This window comes from Myodes glareolus, chromosome 1 (genome assembly GCF_982192425.1).
Source record: "Myodes glareolus chromosome 1, mMyoGla1.1, whole genome shotgun sequence".
Taxonomy (NCBI): domain Eukaryota; kingdom Metazoa; phylum Chordata; class Mammalia; order Rodentia; family Cricetidae; genus Myodes; species Myodes glareolus.
The window spans coordinates 132,451,369-132,475,174 of record NC_142026.1 but is presented as its reverse complement, the minus strand read 5'-3'; positions in this window follow the sequence as shown (position 1 = coordinate 132,475,174).

The following is a 23,806-nucleotide window of genomic DNA, read 5'->3' as shown; positions in this document are numbered from 1 at the left end:
AGACTGATACTTAGCTTTGCTACCCCCACCCTTTTCTGCCTAGAAAACGTTTGTCTGGTGTCTGTGCAATATGGGCTGTTGTAAGAACACAAGGACGGACGTGTCTAAAATAACCTTAAGTGAAAATAAGTAAATTAATTAGCATACAGTAGATTCTTATTGTTACGTGGGAAAGTCGCCCTTCCCGTGGGGGTGGGTGTAGAGCCAGATGATTGATAAATTGTTATGTTCGCACATAACACAGTGTCACTCAGTGACACAATCACGCTTTTGGTAAATATTTAGTCAAGTGAGCACTCCAGCTGTTCTCAGTCAGCTCCCTCCACCCAGCCCATCCTCTGATTTATCGCTCATGCTCTTTAAGCATTGAGAAAGCTCACATTTTTACGAGCCTCTAAATACCCATAATAGTAAATAGCAAAAATGATGGCCACAGTGGCAGTAGCCTATATAATAATAAAGAAGGATATCTATGATGGCCAGAAATATGAATAAGGACATGATGATGATTTTTCTTTCTCTGTGAAGACATAGATGCCACTACTTCCACCTTCAAAACAACCATTTCCAGCACATCCTCACACCTCATTGTCATAAAAGATGCACAGATGGGACCAGGGAGGCCTGATGAACTGGGTCTCCAGCCTTTGACCATGGGCTGACCAAAGAACAAACTTTCCACAATCTAGTTTTGTTCTTAAATCCAGCTGTTCCAGGTAGTGCTCTGTGCAGGTGTTTAGAGGTAGGCTTGTTTTCCTGACGCTGCTGGCTGTTCTGTGAATGGAGGAGCAGGGAGGGGAGAGACTGCCCCATGTGCAGGAGGAGGGGGGAACATGCAAATCCCTTTCCCCTTCAGGGGAGGAAGACATAGAAGTAAGGTGGGAATGTGTGCGTGTGTGCGTGCGTGCGTGCGTGTGTGCGTGTATGTGTGTGTGTGTGTGTGTGTGTGTGTGTGTGTGTATTTGTCCGTCAGTCTGCAGGGTCCATACTGATGGACCCACTCAGATAGACGCAGGATTCAGAGAAGGGGAGCAGTAGCGGCAGGCAAGCAGCTGTGCTGTCCTCAGTGGATGGGGTGGGGGGAGCAGAAAGTAGAAAGGCAGCTTGTGGTGCTTACTGTGTTCTCTCTACTGAGTCTGTGAAACTTGCCCTAGTCCTTAAGAGCCTGGACTGGGAGAGTTAGGAAGCTTGATGCTGAGGGCATTTCCACACTGCTTCAAAGTTCCAGACTGGAGTTAGAGTTACGGTATGCAATGCCATATGTTTGGAGTAAATAATATACAGTTAAAACAACATACAGGTTAAGGATGTTTTAACTTCAAAAAAGATCTGATACCTGCTAGCCAACATCCCTTTCTGTCCTCCCAAAATGTCTCCCAAAATGTTTTAGAACTGGGCAATACCACGTTCCTTGAATTGACTGTTGTACGTTGTAGACATGTGTTGAAACACACTGTACCCCATGAATATCCACTTAAAGATATTAAAAACTAATGCAAAATCCTATATCAGCCTGAGCTTCAGTTGAAGCCTCTGTGGTCAATCGTTGTTTAGCAGTTTGTGCTGTGTCTCCATTTGTGTAATGAACACACACACACACACACACACACACACACACTTGTGTCAAGAAACAAACTGCTTCAAGGGGTACAGAAGGTGACGCTGGTAAGGACATTGGCTCAGTGTGCCCCTGGAGAGGCATATTAGAACACCAATTATAATCTTCATTCAGGTAAATGGTATTAAAGCCTGTGCTGCCAACATCGAGCGTTTCAGAGGAACCAGAAGCGTAAGCCAGAGGGGATGAGAAGTTTGCCCTCAGACAGACAACACGGTGTAGAAGAGCTTCACCCCAAGACTCCTGGCCAAGAGCATGGCCATGTTTTATAGGCGCTGGTACAGCGGATGGAGGGTGAGACTCTCAGCTGACCCCGAAAGCCTTACAGAAACCCAGCAGTCCATTAGGACTCTTTCCTGGAGGTGGCATGACATTGTAAGGCAGCACCCAGAGGTCCTCTCTCTAGATGTGGACAGGCACTTCCTTTCCTAATGACCACCTCAGCTTCATAAGGAACTGGCAACTGCAGAGAAAAACCCCATTATTTACATTATTCCAATTGATATTTCCTCATAAATTACACTTTTGTTTTCCAGACCCATTACATTTCCTGTGTGGCTAATTAGGTTAGGCAGTTCCTTTAATTTACACACCGTTTCCTGCAATCTGCACTCATTTCTCAGAAAATGCTTGCTAAGCATCCTTGGCCTCCGCCCTGAAAGAGCCGAGCAAGGCTGCCTTGAGCAGCCAAATGTTTGACCACTGCTTTAAGGACTGGACTCCCTCAGACAGCGGCTTTGATCTGAGGTGCTAATAATAGGGACTGAATCTGTGAGGGGAAAATGAAAATCTGAAGGAACAAATTGGGGAAGTGGCCTGGCAGCCGACAGGAGGAGGTTTGGCTGGCGGGGGGGGGGGGAGCAGAGCAGCCTATGACCTCACAGATTACTTACAGTGCGCAGCGTGCTCTGAAAGAGATTTGGATTTCACATGTAGATTGTGGTTTTCCCGGGATGCTCGGTTGCTGGAGGCCTGGCCTATTCGATCCATCCCTGAATTGATTTGCTAAGAACATAGCTGTGAGTGCTGCCGGGCTCTGGAGTCTGCAAAATTACTCGTGTAGAGCCACAGTTCTCAAACTGAATTCAACAGCGACAATCCTGTGTGTGTGTGTGTGTGTGTGTGTGTGTGTGTGCGCGCGCGCACACACACGCACACGCACGCACGTGAGAGAGTGTGTGATTGTGTGCTTGTATGCCTGCCTGTGTGTGTGTCTGTCTGTGAATATGCTGTGACTGTGTATGTGAGTGTACCTATGTGTACATGTGTGTATGTGTACCTGTGTCTGCGTGCCCATGTGTATGTGTGTTTCCTTTGTACATGTATGTGCCTCTGGTGTGTTTGTAGGTGTTGTTCATGAAGTAGATGTCTTGCTCGGTTACTCCATACCTTGTGTTTTTGAGGCAGGATCTCTCACTGACCTGAGCTCCCTGGCTCTGCCAGGCTGGCTGGCTAGCGATCCCCAGGGTTTTGCCAGTCTGCTTCCCATGCTGGGATCGGAAGCACACTGCACCTGGCTTTTCTATGTGGGTTTTGGGGATAAAACTCAGGTCCTTCTGCTTATGCTAAGAGCACTTTGGCGCTTGAGCCATGACCGTGGCCCCTGGAGAGCCTTCTTAAAGGGTTCCAAGCAGAATTCCTGAAGAGACAAAATGGATTACTTGTTTGAAGCTGAGGTGGTCTTTTCCCCTTTGATTGCCTTCTAGTTTGGTCCCAGTTATTTTAAATCACTGATATAATATTGATAAGCATTTATTCTGTCCAAACCACAGCTGTCTGTGTGGGTGTGCCGCCTGTGAGTTCACACAGGGACCCCCTTCTTGATGTAATGTTCTGTTAACATTGTCTTGAGAGTCTTAATGATTTTTTAAGCAGGGGCCTTGCATTTCTGTACTGCAGGGGGCTCTGAAAATTATTTAGCAGGTCAGGATTATAAGCAGACTAGAGAGGAAAATAAAGAAACCAAGCAGGGATCAGGCCCCTGAGGCATTTACAACACACATTTGTTCTAGTAGCTAGGGCCCTGCAGCTTGCTCTTCAGACACATCTTCAGGAAAATGTCAGGCGGACTGTCACAGCCCCCAAGTCTGACGGTCAGTGGGCTCATGTTGCCTAGCAATGCCAAGCCTACCTGGAGAGAAAGTCTTCTCCTCTTGAACTGAGGAGAGCAACTCCCGCCTGACGTGAAGTTTCCAAGGGCAGATTCTGATGAGATGTGCTGACCCGAGTCTGTCTGTTTTTAGCTAAGGTGTCTGTGCTTGTGAATTTGACTGATTTAGGACTATGGGGAGTCCATTCATTCTCTTCCCTCCCTCCTTCCCTTTCAGAAGCTGTTCTGACTTAAGTGGGAAGTGTAATAAACAGGGGCAGGTTCCAGTGGATACCAGGGGACCTCGCCTGTGCCGAGAACAGAAGGTCATGTGCCTTTGTGCTCTCCTCAGCATGGCTGTTCAGCTGGAAATCCCCTTACTTGTGCAGCCCAGCAAACGGCGTCAGCAACCCTCTTAGCTGCCTTTCTCTCCCTGTAGCCTGGAAGAGTCTGCACTCTGGACTGCGGCCTGGCAGAAGGACTTTCCTTTGTTGTGAACAGAAGGTCTGAAAGCAATGGAATAGAGCCTGAATTGACTAGTACAAAAAATGGAATCCAGATCACCCTATGTTACAAAGTGAGACTTTGTCTCATAAAAAAAAAGAAAGAAAAAAGAAAAAGAAAGAGAGAAAAGAAAAAGCCAGTTGAGTGTTATGTCTGCTGATCGATTACTTGAGAGGAACACACGGTGTTGCTTAGCTGTTATTATGGCCCCACATTTATTTATTCATTTCCCTGTTTTGGGGTCCCAGAGCTCTGGACAGGATACAGTGTGTTTGAGTATTTCCTCTGGTGAAGTCCTGAGAGCCCGGGGTTCTCTGGCTCTCGAGGTGGGGCTTTGTGCCTGTCATTACAACACTTAGGATTGGGTAGCAAATGGCTGAAAACTAACTCAAACTAGCCCAGATAAAAGGGGGTATTGGTTTGAAAGATTTTGGGCAACTCTCGGGACTCAGAGAGAATATGGCTCATCTCGGGAAACAGGGCAAGGCTGAGCTCCTAGTATCTGCTTGGTCTGAAGGTCACTGTATTATCCAGTTCTTCCTTTGGTCTGTCTCCCTTCTCCAGTAGCGAGGGTTTCTTCCTGGACCAAGAACTGGACCTTAGGCCTGGCCACTGAGGAGCAGCTAGCTGCTCCAGTCACAGTTACTGTTCCAACATTAGTTCCTGGAGAAGAGATGTGATTGGCTCCTGTTGGACCTACCAGCTGAGGCTAGGTGTGGGGAACACACAACCCTAAGTGAAAACCACCCAGTCTAGTGTGTGAGGGGCGGGACCACAGCTGCACTGTAACCTAGCAACCCACAGAGAAGAGAATATATTTCTAATAACGTAACTAACTTAATAGACCAAAGGATGCTATTACAGATCTGGATTTAACAAGAATTTTAACAAAATTTCTTACACTTTCCCACCATTTTCACATATGTTCCTATGTAGGTAGGCGCGTGTGTATGAGTGTAAGTATACATGAGTGGCTGACATCGGGAATCACCCACCTTATGTACTGAGTCCAGTTTCTCCGTCAGACCTAGCGCTCACTGACGCTGGTCTCTGTAGCCAGCTTGCTCCGGGGATCCCGTCTCCACCTTTGGAGGCTGACATTAAGGGTGGACTCCATGCCTGCCTGGAATAGATAGGAGTTCGAGGAACTGAGCACTAGTCCTTAAGCATGGTAAACTCTTAACCACGGGGTCACGCCCCCGCCCTTGTAGGAGTTTAGAGAAGGCAAATGCAGTGGCGGTCGGTCGGAGCATAGCCCTATGGACAAGGGACAGCGGACACCAAAGCCAGCTGGTTTTGGGGAAGATTTCCAAGTAGAAGCTGAAGCTTATACAGGTTAAGCTGCGTCACAGGGATGGACAAACGGCGCTATCAGAGCTCTAAGGAAAGTGGCTGTAAGAATGTAAGTCATCAGAGTCCTGAGGATTCCGGGCAGCTGACGTGGCAAACGGGTCCCTGCGTTAGTCAAGTTTCCACCACTGTAACCGAACACCAGAGGTGATCAGTTTAAAAAGGTGGTTCATGGTTTGGGAAATTCCAGCCCATGATTGGTGGGTCCTGGTGACTTGGGCCTGTTTCTGGGTGACTCATCATGGCTCCAGAACATGGTGGAGTGTTCTGTCACCTCATGGCCAGGAACTGAGAGAGCATGAAGATCAGAGCATCTTCCAATGACCTAAAGAGCTCCCTATAGCCCTAATGTCATAAAGGTTCTTCCAGTTTCCCATAGCTACACCCTGGGGACCAACCCTTTAACACACAGATCTTCAGGTGACATTTAAAATATAAATGATAGCGGATCCATATTGGGGCCCCAGGTGCAGAGTCATGAACAAAACTCAGAAAAGACAGCAGGCGCCTGGCCCTAGAGCTGTGCCGATGAAGGGAGCAAAATACCAGTGGGCAAATGTAGCACCAGAGCAAGGAATTACACAAAAGTCCCAATCACCCAGAGAGCCACTGGTGCCCGGTGCAGGCTCTGCTCCAGGCTCCATTTAGTACGTTAGTGAATTGAATGAAGATGTAGAAAGCGTGGCCCACAAACCTGCTGCAGGATAAAAAGTGAAACTAAGAAACCGAGTCAGGAGCAGCGAGGCCGCAAGTGAAATAGCCTATACCTGAGAAGGGAGGGCTTCAAAGCTTGGCCCCGACGTTCAGAGCTAACGGCAAGGACTCATATGGCGAGGGTGCTGGTGGTGGGGAACCCGGAAGTGCCTAGGGAAAGACCTTATGTGTGACTAGCAAGTCTAATGGCGTCTGGAAGGCTGGAGGAAATCGTACCATCATGATGCCAGGTGACAGCTGAATTTTTTATGAGTGCTCTGCATGGCATTTTAATACGAATTAGAGAGAAATTGGAACTTATCCAATATCTGGAAACCACACCGTAAGACCAATTCTGTGTGTGTGTGCGCGCGCGCCTGTGCACAGGTGCATGCCTGGAGAGGACAGGGAACAAGCTTGGTGCCATCTACCAAGCTTCAGGTGCCATCTACCTCATCGACCTTGTGTTTCTCAGTCTTTTATTGGCCCGGGTTGGCTAAGTAGGCTAGACTGATTGACCAGTGAGTTACAGGCCTCCCCGCTTGAGTGCTGCCGTTTTGTGTGTTCAGTCGAGCTGCCTCACTAACCCACGACTCAGGAGATGGCTGTTTGACTAGCGGACAGTGGTGGATTCCTAATGGACTTCCCATCTCACGCTGCCCTCACACGGAAGCGAGACAAACCGATAGTTCTAGGTGGCAAAGATGAGAAAGCAGTGGCTGTTACTACAGAAGTAGATTTTCATATGTTAATAATCAAGAGATAATAACCAAAGGAGTAGATGCGATTTCTATGAGGAAGTAAATTTCTTTCTAGATTTGTCCTTTGCTATGGTTTGACTATGAAAGGCCTCTTGTAGGCTTATGTGAATACTTGTCCCCCAGCTAGTAGCGAGTGATGTTTGCAGAGGCTGTCGGACCTGTAGGTGGTGGGTGGGCCTATTTGGCAGAAGTGGTTCCCTAGGGAAGGTTTTCAGGGTTATTCCCTCTGTGTTCTCTCTTTCCCAGCCTGCCATGCTGTGAGCAGCTACGACCACATACTCCTGCCATCAGGGACTGAGCACACTGCCGTATCTTTCCCTCCAAAATGAGCTTTCCCTCCGAAACCAGTGGCCAAGACGAAGCCGTGTTTGTCATGTGTCATCTCAGCAATACACAAGTAAAGAATATACCTCCTTCTCAGAGCTGTGTGGAGGTGATTTTTGCCTGGGTTGAACTACTTAATTCCCTTTTAATTAATTAATTAATTAATTCCCTCTTTCTTCTGACTCTAAGAGCCTAAGATTTGTTCTTAGCTCTTCTGGGAAAAAAAACAAAACAAGGCTGAGTGGTTTGAGGCTGTACTGCGGAAGCTGGGTGAGTAATTCCTATTCCTCTTTTTCCTAAAGAGTTATTATAAAGTCCAAATGAGTAGGAAACAGGCGCACAGAGAGGCAGAAAGGCTTGTCTCACTCTGCCCTCGCAGGATTTCGGTTTGGCAATTCCCTGTGTAGATTTCTCAGACAGCTGTGGCCCTCAGCAGCTCTTCACGCTCCCGCCTCACGCCTCTGACGAGTCATCCTCTGGAAAGTTTGGTTCAGCCATTTAGATCCACGGCTTTGAAGCCGTCTATCAAAACTCTCTGCCAGGAACTGCATTAAGATGTTGGCAGCAGGTGGCTGCTTCTCCCCAAGTGCACTGCTTGTTCCAACGAAGGAACACTGGGGAAGGCTGGGGAGTTATGGTGTGCTTTTCAGTTTGCCAAATAACAGGGATTATGATGCCACCCTCCTTGGGAACTTTCCACAAGATGAGGGTGTCCTGTTCCTGTCACACCACCAGAGACCCCTTTGTGTTATAAATAAATAAATAAATAAGTAAACAAACTCTGGCTTTTATAAGCATCCTATAGATGCGACATCATGTCACATCATGTCACTTCCTGCATTTGCCCCTTCTCGCTAGGGCTGTGTAAGAGCAGGTCAGAGCCATCTGTACGCAGGAAAGGATGAAGGCAGTTTGTAATTCTATAAAACACTTTGAGGATTTCAGAAGGTGCTACATACATCAATAAATAATAATAATTTTCACTCTTTCTTCTTTGTAATACTCCCTTAGAAGGTTGAAAATAAAATTTCTTTCGCTATTGATTTTGTCCTTCTGCGTTTGACAAACATTGATTTTTTTTTCCCTTTCTTAATGGAGCAGAAGCCAACATAGCTGTATTTCATTTACTCCGCTCTCCAGCCCCAGTGCCATCGCATTAGCAGGGCTCCAGGCACCTGCAAAGGCTGCCCATGGTGGTTGTTTAACTGTAGGGCACAGGGTCTTAACAAGAACTGGCCTCAGACAGCAAGCACATATTAGCTTCTTGCTCTGTCATTGCAAGTCTGATCCTTCAGGAAGGAAATGAGCTCAGAAATGGAGTGTGTGGGACTGTTATTAACACATAGGAGGAGTATGGGGTCCAGGAGGGCAGGTGGGTGAGAGTGGAGGTTTACCCTAGCCTCCAGGGCCATGAAAGACGGTACAAGCTGGGTGACTTGCCTACAGAGACAGATTTCTTTCAGTCTTGTGGTTGGGAAGCCCAGGATCAGGGTGCCGGGTGAGTGTGGGAGAAAGATTTGGAATTTTGTTTTCTACATGCATGTCTATGTGTGTGTGTGTGAGTGTGTGTGTGTGTGTACATATGTGTGCCTGTCAGTACACATGCATGTAGAAGCCAAACGACAACCTCAGTTGCTCCTCAGGAGCCGTGTAGTTTTATATAGAGTCTCTTGACTAGATTGGAGTTCAGCAAGCAGGCTTGGCTAGCTGGCCTGTGAGCCACAGTGGCCTCCTCTGTCTGTCCCCTAGCACTGGCTTTGCATATGTGTATTATCATGCATGCTGTTTTTTTCTATGAGTGTGTAGGAGACTGTTTGTTCCCAGCTGCCCAGACTCAAAATAACCACACAGACATTGTATTAATTAAATCACTGCTTGGCTCATTAGCGCCAGCTTCTTACTGGCTAACTCTTACATCTTAATTTAACCCATTTCGATTAATTTGTGTATTGACACGTGGCTTACCGGCAAGGTTCGGCATCTGTCTCTGGCAGGGATCCATGGCTTCTCTAAACTCTGCCTTCCTTCTCCCAGCATTCAGTTTAGTTTTCCCTGCCTAGCTCTACTCTTTTGCCCTATCATAAGCCAAGACATTTTTTTTTAATTAACCAATGGCATTCACAGCATACAGTGGGGACTCCCACATCATATGAGGGTTCTGGATACTGAACTCAGGACGTTATGCTTGTGCAGTGGGCACTTAGTGACTGAGCAGTCTCCCCACCTTTATGTGTGTATTCTCATCTATCAGTCCTGGGTTGTGCAGGATGAATGGAGCATTGGCTCAGCGGTTCTCCATAGAAATGGGGCTTTGGTTTTCCTGAGAAGAGCAAGGATGACTTATGGTCAGGAAAGCACAAACTCTGGAAAGTATGATGGGGTCCTAGGCAAGGCAGAGGGGCAGAGGAAGACATGCATGTTAAATTAAGTCAGTGTGGTAGTTTGAATAGGTATAGCCCCTATAGACTCATGTGTTTGTTTGGCCCATAGGGAGTGACACTATTAGGAGGTGTGGCCTTGTTAGAGTAGGTGTGGCCTCGTTGAAGGAAGTGTGTCACTGTGGAGGTGGACTTGAGGTCTCACATGCTCAAGCTATGCCCAGTGCAATACACAGTTTACTTTCTGTTGCATGGGGATCAAGATGTAGAGTTCTCAGTTCCTTCTCCGACACCATGTCTGCTTACATGCCTCCATGCTTCCTGCCCATGATGATAATGGACTAAACCTCTGAACTGTAAGCCAGCCCCAGTGAAATGCTTTCCTTTGTAAGAGTTGCTGTGGTCATGGCATGCCTTTACGGCGATAGAAACCCTAACTAAGACCGTCAGTTACCGCAGATCCTTGTGCAATCATGCTGGTTCTGGTGACCAGAATGATGGCAATGGTACTGTTGGTGTCATGTACAGGAACTGACTGCCATAGCCACAGCTAAAGGAACATGGGTTCTGGGAGATACACGCAAGCTCACCCTGGACCCTGGAACCTTCCCTCACCTTTTTTCTTGGCTAGAGAAAAGTTGAGGCCAGCAGTGATGAAATCACACAATTCACAGAGAATACACACTTGCCCCAAGCGTTGGGAGAGAAAGGGACACAACACGGCAGACTTCTAACCCATGGAGACCCCATGACTAAAATACACAGACCCACATGCACACCCCACATTTTGCACATTTAGACCCATGTTGTTATTTTCATATTAGTCTACTCTTCAACAGTCTCCTCCCTAATAGTGAAAATAGGTAGGGTTAGGAAGACATTCTGCCTAGGAGACAGAAACTGTAGACCTTGGATAAGGATTGCTCAGTGTTCATGGAACAATAACCTTGAAGCTGGCCTTTGCTGTTTGCAACACCATCCAAGGATTTGAATCTCACTGATGTGTGACGTGACATCCTGCATTGGAGGTCGCCTGTGGAGCAAGCCGCATGTAGCCTCTGCAGTGCGGTCTTTACCTGCATGGGGTGTGTCTTACCTCCATGATCACCTCTTCCGAAAGGTTCGAGGTGAGTATTACAAAGGAGTAAAACTTTGCAGTTTTGACTGTGGACAAAAGGTGAGAGTTGAGGTAATTATCCTGATAGTGAAGGTTAAAAAGGCTTCCTCCCCAAAATGCAGGTAATTGAAACTAATGTCTATTTTGGCTTGAGTCAGCGAGATAATAGCTTCAGCTCTGCCCTTCCTTCCACACACACAGCCTCTTCTGGATTAAATTTATGTCGTTTGCATGTTGGAGCCTCTGTAAATCTCGGCTGTGCATTACCAACAGACGAGCCAGGCAGCTGGTTTGCCAACTGAGCAGAGATGAACAAACACGGATCAGCTGCGTTTGGTCCTTTCCTTTGGAGCCGCTTAGCCCACGCACTCAGCGAGCATGGGGACGCATTTCTGCAGAATTCCTGGAACGCATGGGTTTTTAGAGGGTGTTTAACTTACATATCCACTGTCATGGAGACAGTTGGGGAGGGTGGGTGAGGAAAGGCAAAAATGCTGTGCTCTCTAAACACAAAGTGGGTATAGGGGGGTGCGTCATTCCCATGTGCTAAATATACAGCTCCTCCACTGGAGACGCGGATAAGAATACTGCCTAAGTAGGGCAGACGGAGTTCGGGCTTTACAAAACACTTGAAAGCTGCACCATGAATGTCTGCTTCAAAGCCTGGATTCAGTGTGTGTGTGTGTGTGTGTGTGTGTGTGTGTGTGTGTGTGTGCTTGTATGTCTCTTTCTGTGTTTGTGTCTGTGTGTGTATTTGTAAGTCTGTGTGTTTCTGGGTCTCTCTCTCTCTCTCTCTCTCTCTCTCGGTGTGTTTGTTTTTGGGTGTCTCTCAGTATGTATGTATTTGTATTTGTGTGTGTCTGTGCGTCATGTCTGTATATGTGTTGTGTCTGTCTCTGTATGTATATTTTTCTCTGTGTGTGTCTAGGGGTTTGTGTGCATGCACAAGTGTATCTGTATGTGTACATAGCAGCATTTGTGTATAGACATGCATGTGTCTCTGTGTGTATGGATATGTTTTGTTCTCAGGAAGTTTTCCATCACTCCCATGGCTTTTCCAAGCTCTCATTTTGCAGACTCTGCATTTCTGGCCACGCCTACTTTCCTTCCTAATGTGCAAGTGGAAGAGATTTCTGAGAGGTGGTCACAGCCAGTGTGGCGAGGCTGAGGAGGAGGACTTTCTAAGGGACAAACCTCCCTCTTAGGAGGTTTGCAGTACCACAGCACTGTTGAGGTCTGCCTTTGGCTGCAGGATGTTAACAGGGGGAGGAGCCATGGGGATGCCCCTCTGGGAGTTAGCCTCAAATGAAAACCTAGTGAAGATCAAGGTTAGCAGGGTTCGCCTTCCTCCCTCTCTGTGCCAGGGCTGTTCTGAATTCAGGATTCTGACAGATTTAAACCCCTTTTCATCACTAACTCTACTGTGCTATCTACCTGTCACTTCCCCAAATGATATCTCTCTGACTCCTTTTTTTAGGGAGGAACATTTCTCACTAGCTTGTCATTCAATTCACCCACCCAGACACCTACTGCTCAACCAGCTTGGGAAAAAGAGAGAGAGAAAAAAAATCCTGGAATTTATTTAAATTTGAGAAAATGCTTCCAGCATTCTTCTCTGTGTGTGATTTATGGAATGTGACATCACTCTCTAGTATTCTCATCAAAAAGCCTCAGGCTTCAGGTGAGGCAGGCCATCAATGAACTCTGTTATTTTTGAAAGCTAGAGAGCTCACGAATGAGGGGCCGTGCTTGCCTTGTGCTTGTATTGGCTGGCATTGCTGGCATTCTGATGGTGCCATTAGGAGCCATTGGCAGGGGTCGCTTTCTTGGGTCTTTTGAGGTGAAGCCACACGTGGTCCCAGAATGGTAGCCTCAGTTGTTGCTCACTGTCTACTACAATAGCACCCAACACAGCACAGGGGGGCATCAAGTCTTCCTTACAGTACCCCAGGGCTCCCCAGACTAGGTCCTGCCACCCGCTAAGTCAGGAGATCTTAGCAATGAACACCCAAAGGATGGAGAGGGCACCTGAGGAAGGGGCTGGAGAGCTGGGTGAAGCTCAGCTCAAGTACCAGCTGACCTCCTGCTTGAAGTCAGAGGACACAGGCTGGAATTTCAGCCCTAGACTCTCTGACCACAGACAGCTGCCTCAGGCTCTCGGGCCCGTCAGTAAGAGGAAAGATGGAGTGATGTCTCATGTACCCCAAATGGCTGAAATTCTTTCCTATGGTAGGTGGATCTGGGGACAATTGGTATTTCCAGCCCTCCTTGCATCTCACACTTGAAATGCCTTAGATAATTTATTTCCAGAATCACTTAGAGACTTATGAACGAGGACCAGCTTCAGGGGTAGGATTTAGATGGTTAACTAAGTCTCTTAAGTGTGTGGCTTTCTTACTTATGAACTGCTGTCCCTGGGCATAGCATGGCCACTATCTTCTTTTTGAAAGCAGCAGCGACTGCCCACACCTGACTTATCAGATGGGTCTATTGACAATCCCTCCCAGAAAGCGCGGTGGAGGAAGCCGTTAGACCCTGACCTGGGTTTAGGTACCTTCTCTCCCTCAGGCGCCTCTCTGCTCTTCTTCCTCCTGAGCTGTATCATGGGAGGTGCTAGAGTCTATAGAGGATGAGAGATTTACCGATAGGCAGAGGCACCTATGCAGCTTTGGGAGGTGACCACCCTTACTAGGGTGAGACTTCTTAGTGATGTGGCTGTTATGATGTCATCCATAGTCGTGTAAGTGGTACCTCATCATGCTCATTGGTTTACCAAGTAGGGCTTCATTGTACTTCAGTCTGGCCTTGGTGCACCATCTGGGGTAGATATTTACTCACACCTCCTGACGAAAAGCTAACCCAACAGTGTACTTCTTTGGGGGGAGTGTCCATAGAGAATACCAGCATCTTCAAGGAGCCTAACAGTGGGCCGAGTCAAAGTCCATCTTTCTGGTCCCAATTCCCCGTTTTCTACTGAGCATCAGGTGGCAGGAAGTGAATGGCCCACACAAGCTGACTGACCCCAGAGGGGAGAGCCCAGAGGCTCAATAAGTCACGCAGCAGCACTGCCATGTGGCCTGGCCCCAGAGGTGAATAGGAAGTCCAGGCTGATTCAGCCTGCTGAAAGCATGACGGGGCATCCTTGAAAAGAGATCAAGAGCCTACCGATTGCACGCTGTACACTCAGGACCAAAGTGACACCCTACTTGGGCTGTCCCACATCCAGTACCAGAGCTCGCTTCCCCTGACCTCCAGTTCCGCCCTTTCCTACAGACCTGACTTGAGAGCAATTCGAATTTTTGATGTTTTCATTGCACATTTTCCCATCCCTATCTGCTTGGGATCATTTATGCTTCCTCTTCAAATAGGGAGGATAGAAAGAGGCAGCCGAGGAAAGAGCAATATGAATGAACTTGTTCCTGGCCTCATTTGCTAAGTTTAAGGAAATTGGACGGGACAGGAGAGAAGAGGCAGAGGGACAGCTAACCTCTGGATCTCAAACAGCACAGCTTGTTCCTTCCTGACTGTTCATCTCTGGCTGAAGTCGTTCCGTTACCAGAGGGTGAAATATGCATATTATTACGGGATTATCTGGATGGAGGCAATTTTATGACATTCTGCTCATCACTTGGATGGCTCTACCTGGCGAGGGCCCTCCGTGCAGCAAAAGCACATTGTTTCCAAGGGTGTGTGCCACAGGGAGTGTGGGGTCGGAGCTCCAATTACTTTTGTTTATCTTTGATATTCTCTCTCTTTTCTCCATCTCTCCTCTTCCATCCCCCTCTTCCTCTCTTTCTCCCTCTCTATCCTTTTCTCTCTCCTTCCCTCTCTCATTCCCTGCCTTCTTCTTAGTATTTATAAATGGGGATTCAGTATCAAGGAACTTATTACAATGTTTTTTTTCTTGTTTTATATGTGGCTATTCTAAGGCCTCATTACACTCCACCACTTTAGTTAATTCCAGCCATGAATCCTGGCTCCTCTCAACGGAAGAGTGATCTTTGGACTAACACAGGGATGGTATTAACAGGGCCTGTGGGAGGGGTTCTGGGTGCAGAGTTGGAAAAATCTCGATATCATTGCTGGTGCTTCTACCATGTCAGGCTCTCCTCTGTCCTATAACTTTACTGGGACCCTCCCACCCCAGTGTATACAGAAGGTGGGAATAGGTGGTTCATGCTCCTGGCTCTTTGTATCCGCATGCCTTAGCGGTAGCTTTGTAATGAGACAGTGAAGTCTATAATTATAGAGCTGGAAGACACATGGGAGTTGTTGGGCATTGAGGCTGTGATCGGATGTCGGTACAATGGCAGCTAGAGTCACATGACAACTGAAGACACGAGGGACAGAAATCAAGAGCTGCCAGATACAAGGAGGAAACATATGTAGGAGGAGCAGTGGAGAGGGGGCCCCAATAGTTTTCAACTTCATCAAATGCCCTGACTAGATCCCCAGAGTCAATACACGCTCCAAATAAATCATCATTCACTTAATTAAGCTAGCTTGAGAGCGTCTCTTGATTGCAGCCCACATCCTTTATTCAGACCCTGTGTGACCCTGGTCCCACCACTTTCCTTCGTTCGTTTCAGTGTCATCTTGTGTAAAATAAGGCCACTCAAATAGATAACTCCCCAAGTCCCTTTAGATTTCAGCAATCCATACTTTTTATTATCAGTGCTGGCCATCTATGAAGTCTTATGAAGTCGACCATTCTGCTCTTCTTTTGGTCCTCCCTGTGTAGGCTGGCTTTGATGGCATGGCTAGTGAGGGGAACCATTCACTGCTAATCAAGGTTGTATCTAAATAGAAAGATGCTGTCGGGGAGAAGCATTCCTACCAAGCTACTATGTGTAGACTGGACAAAAGACCACCTCGGGTCTGTCTTGTCATGAGCCCTCTAGTAGGCTCTGGCAACATAGGGGAGAGCTGTGGGCAGACGCGGTGCATTCTCTGTTTAAATGAGCGCTGTGGAGTAAGTACAGCCTTGTTGATTGTATATCAATTTGATGGACTAACTATGGAACGGTAATTAAGCCAAAGAGAACATTCAGAAGTACTTATTGCTATTGCTGTCTGCTCAATCCCCAGAGTCCTACAATAAATAGAACCATGAGTTTAATTAATACTTGCAGGTCTGATTACCCATTTACACTAGGCCATAGTAGACCAGAGGTTAAACTTTCAAAGACATTCAACTGTGAGTGATGTTGAAAATGTCTGCATTAGGCCATAGCCAAAGTCTGTAACCTACATCGTGACGAGTCCTTGGAGGTCCCCTGTTGGGACCCATAAATCAAAATTTGGGTATTGAGAGAGGGATGCTCAGGCTGGCAGCATTGCCTGGCTTTGCATTTATTGCATGCATAGTCTCTCTGCAGGCGTGGAGACTTGGCATCTTCTCCTACTGCTCCTAGTATGATTCTTATTTCTATTGATAAAGACAGGATAGCCATTTCCATCCTCACTGCACCTCAAATCTAGTTTCTACAGGTCTGAAACAGGCAGAGAAAGCTGCCTAGGGACTGGGATAGCACCCTGGAATGCAGATATGGAAGCCACAAGGCTCAGCAGGCTCTCCCTCACTGCGTCTGCGTAGAGCCAGTGCTCACCAGTGCATGTGGTTATGTTTGTCACTGATGTTTTCACTGGAGGATCTGGCGAGATGCTCTGTTGGAACAGTGTTCCATGCAAGGATGAGGACCAGAGGACAGATCTCCAACACCCACGTAAAAAAGCTGGCGGTACTGATGAGGGCTTATCGTCTTGGTGCTGGAGGAGAGAGTAGAAGAACCCCAGGACTCGTCGGCCATTTGTTTTGCAGAACTGGAATGGTCCAGTTCCTGTGAGAGACCCCATCTCAGAACAATAAGGAGGAATGCAATTGAGGAAGACAATAACATTGACCTTGACCTCTGGCCTCCACCCCTAGGCTCACACACGCTTACAAGTGGACATGCACACTCTTATTTGTCCCCCACCCCGAGAGTTACCCTAGTGCACTCTCCTGGCTCTCACCCATCCCACATTGAGGGTGTGGTCACAAGAAGCACACCCCTGGTTTTGCTGTGAGATAATGGGGAGATCACTGGAATGTGTGGTCTTGTGGACGGCTGGGCTTGTGAAGGTGGCCCCTACACTAGAGCTGATGCATCTTTGTCAGGACCATGCCGGATGCTTCTTAGTCATGGCCTTACCTCATCTATCCAACACAAGGACAGCGATCGTTCCCCACACTACGGGGGCATACACTGAGGCCCTGGGAGCTTATGCAGTTTGCCAGTTGGCTGTGAGGGCTGGCAACTAGACTGGACTTAGCATCACCTAGGAGAATGGTGAGGCACACCTTTGGTGTCTGGGATGGGGTCTTCAGAGAGGACTCCCTGAGCAGGAGAGAATAGGAGGAAGCTGACTAGTCACTGGCATCCTGCTCTTTGCTTCCGGTCCGCTGTTATGGGAGCGACTGCTCTTTACTGTGCACTTCCAATACCAGTATGCTCTGCTCAAGAGCACAGGGTCTAGCAACGTAGCTGAGCCCTTTGAGACCATGAGCCAAAACCCATCTTTCCTCGCATATGTTGTGCCGGTCAGGAATCTTGCTACAGCAATGGCAAAGCTAATCAATATTCTGACAATTCCAAAGGTTCCAAAGTTAACCTGACCAGGAGTCCTGACAACTAGGGAGGCTGAGAGTATATGAGACCGATTCCTCCTAAGGGCTGAATAGGGACTGACAGGTGAGAAAGCATTCCTTAATCCATCTAGATAAGCGTGGCCTAAAGGAGGGACCTTCCTAGTTAGCTGCAGTGATGTGCATTTTGAAATAGCAGTAGGCTTAGATTGGGTAAAAGGCAAGGGAGTATTTTTGAAGTTCATTTAATTTTTAAATTATGCCTCTATGTTATATATGTGTGGTTTGTGAGGTTCTTGCAAAGGCCATATGAGGGTGTTGGATCCCCTGGAGCTAGAGTTACAGGCAGTTGTGAGTTGCCCAACATGGGTGATGGGAACTGAATTTGGGTTTTTACATGATGAATGCATGCTCTTAACCTCTGGGCCATCTTGTCAGCTCTCCAGGAAGTACTTTCACAATAGGAAAATTAAAGAGAAATAGGGATACCAAGGACAGGGGCAAAGAAATAAGAATTGAAAGCAGGAGTGGGGGTGGAGAGAAAGAAAGTCAGGGAAGACAAAGGAAAATAAATTCAATTAAGAAATGAACCAGCAAGAAGGAACAACAGGGAGAAGGAACTCACAAGCTGTTGAACTATGATGGTGAAAGGGCTGTCCCAGAGTGAACCCCCACACATTGCACATTTTAATAAAGTATCCCCTGCTGGGAAAGAGGCTTGATCCAGCCATTCCTCGCAGAGCAAGAGAAGGGTCACTTCTGGTGATGGGCATAAAGTGTTTCCTCGCAGTCAGGAGACTGTACTGTCCAGAGAAAGTATGGTCCAAGTACATTGTAGTGTCCACTTCCAAATGTTTAATGCATAAGGAAGACATGCTTATCCGCAGTGAGGTAGGAGCATTTCCATAACACACAAATCAAGAGTCCAAAGATAGGCTGAAGTATCTGTATCCACATTAAGCATTTTGAAGTACTTTGAAATAACAAGAGGTAATCTTGACCTACACAGGAATCTATTTGTGAGACTTGGCTTCATAAAAATTATTGGTACCTCTATGTAAACTAGGCTCACTAAATTAAGAAAAGCATCTAATGGCGATGTAAAAAAAAATGTCTACACTAGAAACCAAAGTTCTAAAGCAGAATCTATAACAGTTTTGTAGTTATTAATTTTGACCATCAGTTTGATTGAATAAAAAATAAGGTACATATTTAGGAATGTCTGAGGACACTTGAGGGGAGATTCTAAAGAAAAGGTGTGGTCTATCATGTGGGTTTTGGTTTTGGCCTGAATGAGAAGAGAAAAAGAAGAAAGGTAGCAGAATGTCACTATCCTCCTTTCCTGATTCTGGACCCACCAGGATGTGAGCAAGCAGCCTCGTGTTCCTGCTCCCACAGCCACAAGCCATTCTCACTGCTGTGCCTTCCCTGTCATGATGAACCGAACCTTCAAACCAAGAGTTGCAAGACTCTTTTCTGTCCTAAGTTGCTTCCTGTCAGGCATTTGGTTATAGCAATGAGATAAGCACATAGGGCTGTGCCAATCTGTGTTCTATGGCTTTTTTCATCTTTTTGGCCCCTCTTCTTTTTGAGACAGTGTCTTCTTATGTAGCTCAGACTGATCTTGAATTAGCAAATTTCTTCCCTTCAGCTCCCAATTTTAGCTAACAGGCATGTAAAAATTACACCCAGAACTATGGCGTTTTAAAAGCTGCTTCTTAGTATTATCCCACCCATTCTAACCAGAATTAAATGAACATCCTACTTGTGTATTAATGAATTAGATCAACCTTATAACTATATAATAAAAATATAGTAATTGAAGAGAATTCTGTAAACCTCAGCTACCTGACTCAGGTAGCGAGAGCCCAGAGAGGAAGGGGGACGATCAGGCAAGATCAGAAGGACTAGTCTAGCTATATTTTTTATTTTCCTTAAGAAATTGGATCAATATATGATCAATACGGTTAAGCATCATATAATCAATTGGAAAAGTAAAACCAAAGAGAAGAAATACCTTGTTGATTGCATCATAGAAAGGGAGACCTCATTATGTAGATGTGGCCTAACTCTACACTAGGAAATGCGGTAAAGAGCAAAGAGGAAAATTGAGGCAATTTCCTGAATTATTCAAGGAAAAAAATTCCCCTCTGCTTCAATTATTCATATAGTACTTTTCTTTGAAATGAGGAGAGTGGGGGAAATGGGGGCAGGGAGAAAAGAAAGCAAGCTTGATTGCGCTAATTCTCCACTTCATTTTGTAGATTAAGGCATCTCTGTAGACATTATTTCTCATCCCTGTTTACTTCTTGACAAACTATTTCTTCCCCATTGTGTGTATGCAGATTTTTACCCACCCTACGATTTTCTCTAGGTAAACGATGGGAATTTGAACTACCACTATTTTTTCACGTCCCCCCATAAGTAGGATGCATATAAAAAGACCAATTTCCCAGTAATCCAACTTACTCTAAACATTCCACCCACAAGGCAGGGAGCTAGGGAAAAATAGAATTCTGCCTAAAGAGGTAAATCATAATTATCATCAAAAGAGCGAACTCACCTGTACCTCCTCAGTGATAGGAACGATCAGTGTTTGGATCTAGAATGGAAAGGGTTGAACATACAGCAGGAATGCTTCTGAGGATTTCCTGCCAGTTCCAGCACAGCAGACACGCAGGGGAATGCGGCAAGAGGGAGCCAGCTCTAAGTGTATGCTGATCAGTACCAAATCCAGGAGGATGGCAGTGCTAATAGAAAATACATAGCCCATTTTCATGAGATAGAAGGAAAGTGCTTTGAGAGAGCAACACCTTTTGTAGACACACATAGAATTGCTATTTGAGAGAGGAACACCTTTTGTAGACACACATAGAACTGCTGTTTGAGAGAGGAACACCTTTTGTAGACACACATAGAATTGCTGTTTGAGAGAGGAACACCTTTTGTAGACACACACAAATTGCTGTGTGGATAAATGGTAGCTTTGTGTGTCAATCATCTTTTCTTTACAACTTATTTAATTTATGTATGTGGGTGATTTGCCTGCATGTATGTCTGTGTGCCTCGTGTGTTCAGTGTTCACAGAGGCCAGAAAAAGGTACATAGAATTGGAGTTACAGATGGCAGTGCGCTGCCATGTGGGTGCTGAGAACTAAACCCAGGTCCTCTGCAAGAGCAGCAAGTTCTCCTAACTTCTGGGCTATCTTCTCATACCCTGTGTGCCAATCATTTTAAGATTAGCTCATGTGGTCCACATAGAGAAAAGCAGTAGGAAGAATTACTCTGGGAAACAGAATTTTGGAGGAACTGGTAAGAGCAAAGAATTAAAGGCAGAAAAAGATGTTAAGCAGACCATTAATTCTGATCTCCCAGAATAGGAAGCTATGAGACCTTGTTCAGTGGTTGTTCTTGGTGTTCCCAAGGGAGCATATGAAACAGAATGGGCTGAAATCAACTGAGTGTAAACTTCATCTGCTTTGAGTCAGATAAGGCTACTTTCCTGGATTGTCGCTGTGTGTAGGCCCTTCTATGACTCCAGTCTCACAGCTAAAGAGTACTGAGAGGAAAGACTGTAGTATGAAGGCTGCTTGTTCACTTGTTTGTTTCCTGGGTGCCCAGACTCCCAAAATAACCACACAGAAGCTATATTATTTGCAGCACTATTTGGCCAATAGCTTAAGCGTATTTCTGGCTAACTCTTGTATTCTAAACTAACCCATTTCCATTAATCTGGGTATCGCCACATGGCTGTGGTATACCAGCAAAGTTTCAGCATGTCTGTCTCTGGCAGCAGCTCTATGGCTTCTCTCTGACTCCGCCCTTCTTTCTCCCAGCATTCAGTTTAGTTTTCCCCACCTAGCTCTGTTCTATCCTATTAGGACAAGTCAGTTTCTTTATTAACTAATGGCATTCACAACACACAGAGCAAAATCCCACATCAAAAGATTGCTGTTATCTATGACCCAGGGATAACTTGCTGACTGGGGAGCGTCTCAGAACGCTCAGAGGGCTAACTGTCTGTGTGGCTGACAATGTGTAGTCAACTCTCTCTGCCTCTTGAGTTGTTACTTCTGGCCTGTCATGAACCCGAGTCCTCCTTTACAATGTTGTGTTTGCACCCTATCTCATGCTCAACTGGAGCCCTTGGTGGGAAGGTCCCTGGTCCCTGGATGTTACAGTTTCTGCTCCACATTGTTTGAAAACTATGAAATTTTACTATTGAATTAAACTACGAGTTACTTGATCTTGAATCAGAAACTATTCATTTTAATATGCACATAATTTTGTGTATCAGGCTTTCAAAAAGTGCTTGTGGAATGAATCTCTTAATTAGCCCTGCTCTGTGGCAATAATGAGGCAAATGATAGGTTATGCTTTTTAAATAATTTTATGGTATCAACTATGGTTTTGTGCAAGTTTTAGGATTATTACATAACTATCACTTTGTGGGGTTTTGAAAAATTAGAAGATGATGAAGCATTTTAATAAAAACCTACCATCCTGGTGGCTGTTAACACAGTTCTTTCTCAAGTGTGAAAGTCTTCTATTTGGGAATACTTGCTTCTAAGTGTTTTTTTTTTATTGGGGGGTGGTGGTGACAAAAACATTTTCTACACCTCAAGAAGAGGAGGAGTTCATTATGTCAGTGAGTCAACATACCAAATCCTAGCAAACAGCACAGGACTGATAAAAATCATCTCAACTCTGTATTTGTGTTTGTATTTAAAAAGTAGAATAAATAATTTTACAGGGGTGCATAACTCCAACCTCTTGTCATCTGTAGCAGAGCCCAAGCTTCCTGCACTCATGGGCACAGCTTCCTTCTACCGTTCTATAGTACGATACCAGGAAAAGAGTTCACTAGGGTTCCGCCAATTCGTATTTTTCATATTTTCCCCCATGAATTTGGAGCAGAGAAGATGTGTCTCAACAAAATCAGTCTCAGAGTCTGTCTGGTAGGATGTCTGAGGCTATGAAATCTTGGACTCCATGTTCATCTTTGGTTGAATTTCTCTTCATGGCTCCATGCTGAGGAGTCACTCCTTTGCCCTCCTGTGTTTGATCTGCTCTAGTCTGGAAATCTGCTTAGATGATGATGTCAGCCCTCTGCTACATGTCACAGGCAGAGGTAGACTGGTTACCATGTTCAGTGAACCCTGACATGCCCAACTTGTTGGATAACTTGACATTTTATCCAAGCGAGAGTTTCCAGAAAAGCTAACCCTTTAGTCTTTTCTAATTTCTTGTTCCACTTCCTGTCCTTTGCTGATGTCTACCGCTTCTTGGGAAATAAAGGAGATGGAACAGGAAGGAAAAAGTAAAGAGAAAGGAAAAGAAAGAGAAGGGAAAGAAGTAGGAAAAGAATTGCTTAGCATCCAGGAACAAATACCTCTCCTTTCTCCTCCTTTTTCTGCTTCATGGCTTAATAAGTCCACCAGATAAGGGGATGCAGTGTACTCTATTGACAACAGGCAGAGCCACAGACAACTGACATTCAGTTTTATTTTTACTGTTGAAGAATTTCATGCATGCATACTGTATATTTTCATCATATCTATGCCTCCATTCTTCCACTCCCATGCATTCACCTCCCAACTTTATGTATTCTTTTAAAAAACCTACTGAGTCCACTTAGCACTGCTTATATATGCATGGGTATGGAGCCATCTACTAGAGAATGGGTAGTCTCCCAGGGGATGCATCCCTGAAGAAAACTGGCTTTGCTTCTCTTAGCTACTCTCAGATGCCAACAGTTTCTCAGTCATAGCTAGGACTTCTCAACCCCCTCCACAACCCATGCTGAGAGTTTGGTTGACTTGATTTGGTGTAGGCCTTGTATATTTTTTTGGATAAGTTTTGTGGTACCAGGTATAAGTTCCATAGTGTGGAGTGGACCTTAACTCTAAGGTGAAATAGTTGGTTACTTCCAAACATTCATGCCACCATTACATGAGTCAGCACATTCTGCCAGCCTATCATCAGTTGTTCACAGGGTTGGTCCACATCTTGGTAAGACTTGATGACTTCTCTTACATGGTGGTATGCATAGAACCTTCTAACCCCGTGAAAGTTACCCAGTGAGGGTGAAGTTTCCAGGTTGTTGCCATCTTGATTTCTTCATGTTCTATGACTCAAGTCTCTGTGGTGTCTTCAGCAATAAGGTTTTACTATTGACTTCTGGATGACACTCAAGAGCAATAGCAATAATAGCTTATAATGTTTGGGGTATGATCCAAATGGAGAGTAGAGCCCACAGGTGGCCTTAACCCAGCTGAGCAGAATAGCAGAATCGGTCCAAGAGAACAGGAGTGTTATTAATATTGCCTGGCATGCTCTGATAG